Source organism: Micrasema longulum, unplaced genomic scaffold (genome assembly GCF_059751315.1).
Source record: "Micrasema longulum isolate JH-2025_06_02 unplaced genomic scaffold, ASM5975131v1 h1tg000327l, whole genome shotgun sequence".
Classification (NCBI taxonomy): Eukaryota; Metazoa; Arthropoda; class Insecta; order Trichoptera; family Brachycentridae; genus Micrasema; species Micrasema longulum.
This window is the reverse complement of record NW_028277531.1, coordinates 306,025-311,116: the sequence shown is the minus strand read 5'-3', so window position 1 is coordinate 311,116 and position 5,092 is coordinate 306,025. Positions and strand designations below refer to the sequence as shown.

General features: G+C 31.6%; 1 long non-coding RNA gene across 1 annotated transcript; it reads left to right on the top strand.

Moving 5' to 3' along the window:
* Positions 1-2,278: 2,278 nt before the first annotated feature.
* On the top strand, positions 2,279-4,869 carry LOC148282458 (uncharacterized). Its single transcript, XR_015822095.1, has 2 exons — positions 2,279-2,431; positions 4,468-4,869. It is a non-coding gene; the product is annotated as an uncharacterized LOC148282458 (long non-coding RNA).
* Positions 4,870-5,092: the final 223 nt, after the last annotated feature.

Here is a 5,092-nt window from a genome sequence, read left to right as displayed (position 1 = left end):
TGTACAGCACCATTTATTACACATACCAAATAATTTGTTTTTGTCCAAATTAATGGATAGAAAGTGGTTGGAACACACCCAATTGTTATTTTCAGGGGACAATTGTTCCGCCGTGTTTTATGGATCCATTTATTTCGCCTTATTTCATCTATCGGGAATCCAAAAAAATAAACCTCAAATTACTATATTATGCTTATAAATTTAATGATAAAATGATGATTACACTAATAAATAACATTTAAGTGAATGCGTAATATTTTAAGGTAATGCACAGCCCTGGCATTCTTAATTATAAGAGCCGCCCAAAAAGTGGTCATAAAAATACCATTTAAAATTGGCGCGGATGTATTGTCATCTCTTTTAGTTACATTCAATAAACGACAATTTCATATTCTATCAGTAATATAAAAAGAGAAAGAATTTTTTCTAGATGTCAGTTGACTCGGTAAAAGGTCGTCGAGTTTGCATGTTTTGAACATTTTAAGATATATTTGGATTGAAACATTTGAAAAAAATTATTTAAATCACATAAATCCAATGTATAAGGTATTTGAATTACACAGAAACAAATGCTATAATAATTGCTCAAATGATAGTACAAAAATTGTGGTGCATTTATGTTGAAAACTACCAAAAAATGTATTTATTTGAAAATTTAAAATATTTGATAAATACCTGTGATAACTGAAGCGTTTTCTCCCTTTTCCAGTTCTATTTGAACATCCTTTCATGGCACAAGTCGGCATAATGAATTTTGATGTAATTAGCACTAAATACGTTAAACAATCATCAAAATACTGACAGAGCGTTTGACAGTTCGAAACAATACTGGCCGCGTACTTAAAAAAAGAGCATTGTAAAATTCTAAAATCAACTACAAAACAAAAAATGAGGACCGTACCCACAGATTTTTTTTGTCTCCCTTTCTCTCATTTAGAACATATTGTAAAAAATGAGTCCGCTATAACCGGCAACATGCATTGCATTGGTAAAATGTTTTGTTATCCCTCTATATATGTATATACTCTAAGTGAAATATATATATTTTTTGGCAATCCATCCTAAAGAGCACCGTTTCCCAACTGTCGGTCCGCGGACCGGTACCAGAGCATGATTTCTGCCATTGCCAAACAGATTAATATCACTTGATAATTATTGAACTAAAAATCAATGCCGTTTTTATATAAAAATTTGCCAATATGATAAACTTTTTCTGGGGTAAGGTATGACAGAAGGGATGCTGAATTTAGAGGGAAATTGACTTTTGGAATATTGGTGTGAAAATTGCATCTGGCAGTGAGTGGGCAGCCAAAAAGTATATGGTCAGGCGTCTCAATATCAAAGCCACATTCACACCATGGACTCTGAACATTGTTTACTTTAAAGAGGTGGCTGTTCATGAAGCGGTGACTGAATCTCAACCGACATATATTCGATACAATTCTCTTTGACCACTTTGGGGACTTGTACCTGGGATGAGAAGGGATACCGTTTTAGTGTTGCTGGATTCTTCCCTTTTGAGATTCCAGGAATGGTTGGACTGACTAGAGAAAAGAAGAGAAAGGTCTGTTATTTGAACTTGAAAGTGAGAAGGTGAATGCTATTTGAGGCTAATCTGGCCAGTTCATCCGTCTCTTCCACTGCTGCCCGAGTAGGCTGGGATCCATGCTACGGAAATTTCTCTATTGGAATTATTAAGGTTCCATAATGCCAATTTGATAGAACATAACACTTCATTATGTGGAGCCTTCGACAGATTATTAGAGATCGCTTTGATGGCACTCAGAGATTATGAAATAATATTTTAAATAAATAAAAATAAATGCAATGTAGTAAGTGATGTTTTTTTAAAAAAATTGTTTTGATTTTATTTATCACTATCTTCAGTACACCATTCAGTTTACCGCGAACATGGTATTCAATTTTATTACTTATCATTTATAGTATATTATAACAGAATATACATGTACCTATGTTATTAAATCTTAAGCACTTTTCAAAAAAAAAAAAACAGTAGCTGTTTTTTTTTATTTCAATTAATACCAATTAAATTTTTGGTAAAGTGAGTTAGATTTAGAGATAGCAAGATTATAAAATATTTACAAAAAAAGTTATTTAACATGAAGAATGTATGAACATTTTAAGGTCTATGATCGGCCCCATAGGAATCTGTGGGTTAAATATATACATTATGCTTTTTCTATGTGTTAAAGTATTTTAGCCCTTTGGACTTTCAGTTTTTCTTAATATTTACAAATGTGTTTTCAATTAATTAACAGGGTACGTTTACAGAGGGTCGTTTCCTTGAATATGGCATCCATATATTTTATTGATTTTGGAGATCACTGTATGGTTAATGTGGAAGATTTGAGGGAGTTATCGACCAATTTTAAGAAGCTTCCAGGAATGGCCATAAAGGCTAAACTGTTTGGTAAGAATTACAAATTTGCATGTACATAGTTTTATTTGAAATTTTAATCTGCAAAATTATTAAAAAAATTATTATGTAATCATGTGTGCTAAGGGGGTTTCTTAGTATGTGCAGTGCATTGCCAAGTAAAAATATAAGTAAATAATATTGATAGTAAAAATGTGCGATTTAAATGAACAGGGGGTTTATTGCAACGTTATATGTATAATTCTTTCAATACTAGCGCCATAAGATGGAGGGAAATTGTCTCTAGCGGATGACCTTCTTATCTTGTCATCTCACGCATGCCCCAATTGTCACCATGCATGTTTTGTTTTGCACGAACTTTAACCCTAAATTCATATAAAGAATGCCAAATCTGCTGAAACCGTGGCTTGAGCGAGATAGAATATGCTTCGTAGCGGTAAATCATGCGTTAGAGGGAGAATACAGTATGCATAATCCATATTGACGGTAAAAAGGATAAATGACTGGTGCGCCATAAATTGAATTTTACAGGAGAGCCAATGAAAGTTTTTTTTTTAGGAAAAGTGAGCATAACTTTTTTGTTTTAAATCGATTCTAAAATCTTTAAGAATATCATAAAACTTTTTTAATTTTTAAAAAAAATATGTGGATTACCTGTAAATACTTAGGTTTCTAAGCTATTGGTGATTCAGCAAATTGAACTTAAATATTAAATGGATTAATTGCTGATACTCCACTAACAATTTATTCTCAATGTGACGAAAACTTTTTAAGTATCATTGTGCTTAAGAAGTAAATGGTTAGTGGTACGGTGTGTGAAGCAAAAAGATTTCAATCCTAACAGTGCTGTATACAATTTGAAGATAATTGGTTTAAGCCAAATGGTGCATTCAATATTTTTGAGGATAATTGCCTCAAAATCCAGTCAGTATACATACTTAGAAAATTTACTTAGTATATTAAAAATAGATGTTTTGGAACTAAATTATTTTTATTTCATGTATTCATATTATCAAAATACCAATTATTATTTATGTTGATTTATAAGCTTTACTGCCAAATATTAATAATATTTTTTTTTTATCAATTACTTTTAGTAATAAGATTACCTCAAAGGACTCATACAAATTAGCGGTGCTACTACCTACTCGTATGGGTATACAACCCCGAGTTCTTTAGCTATTGGGTGTTATTCGCCCTTTTCTGTATTCCTATACTCCTCCATTTACATTCCCATATAGTGTTAATCTCCTTCACTCTGAGCTCCTTCACTCTGAGCTCCTTCTCTTGCATCATCTGTATCTCATCAAATATATTCCACTATTAGATTCAAGAATTTGGAGCGCAGGTCTGATCACCTTGCCTTAATGTAATTGTCGATCATATTAACACCACATCGGTCCGATGCGGTGGCTTATACACCATCTGGGTGTGGATGAGGCTAAAATAAAATCGAAAGATGAGATTTTAAGAAATTAAGGAATATTCTATAAAGTGTAAAAAACTTTATTGATAAATGGTTACATTTATTATTTAAAAACTTTTTTTTAATGGAATGTATCAGTAATAAACAAAATATGTATAGGTTTTTAAAACCTGCTAACAAAAAAAACAACATACTCCACACAGCATTCCCACAGATGCCATAGGCCCGGGGAAACCTAAGAGTCTCCTGTGTGTTGTTAATATATATAAAATAAAAAAAATCTTATTATTCAGAAACATCCACGATCTTCGATTCCATAAGTGTCCTTTATATGGGAGATCTTTAAATTCAGCCCTATACCTTTGATGTATAACATGATTGGAACATAATTTGACCATATCATCATACTTTGCCTTTGGTATAGGCACGCGGGATTTATATAATTTTTTGTGTACTTTTATTTGTGTGCCTTGTAAAAATTTATGTTTTTAGTTATGTACAATGTTAGTGTGTATAAAACAGTGTGCAAACAAAAGCAATGGTGGATTTAGTATTCCGAGCTCAGATATGCAGGCTGTCATTGCACATTTTTTAACTTAATTTTTTATTGGTGACTGACTAAAAATTTGTTTGTTTTATTCAGGTGTTTCTCCCAAAAATCAAGATTGGTCTGTCGAAGACTGTTTACGGTTTCAAACGTTGGTGGAAAATCAATGTTTTGTATCAGTCGTTGAAAACATAGAACAAGATCCACTTCATAAGGAAGAAGTACTATTATTGTTGGATTTGGTAGATACATCAACGTCTGATGACCTTTACCTGAATGTTCTACTGGCCAAGGAGGGCCGCGCCATACTCACAAAATAACAGAATTATCGCTAACACATACAGAAGTTAGTCTACGTTAACAGATTTTTCTTTTTGTTTATATTTTGTCAGATATTTTACAATTTATAAACACAGCCACACTTTTCTTATGTATGTATAAACATTCTTACGAGTTAATTAATATTTTTTTAATCATTAAAGACTCGTGCAAATTTGAGGATATTATTTGTATTATCACAGTAAAAAATGTTACGATTCTTTTAAGTATTAATATGTCATTGTTAATTGCGTTCCGCCGCTGATATTATTTGTATCAAATAATTTATTTTTTATTCTTCATAATTCAAAATTATCATTATAATAATAATTTTGAAGTGCATCACCTGTGGAAATGTTTAGTGATTATTGCAGTATAAATAACTATTCTGTCATATTTCTGT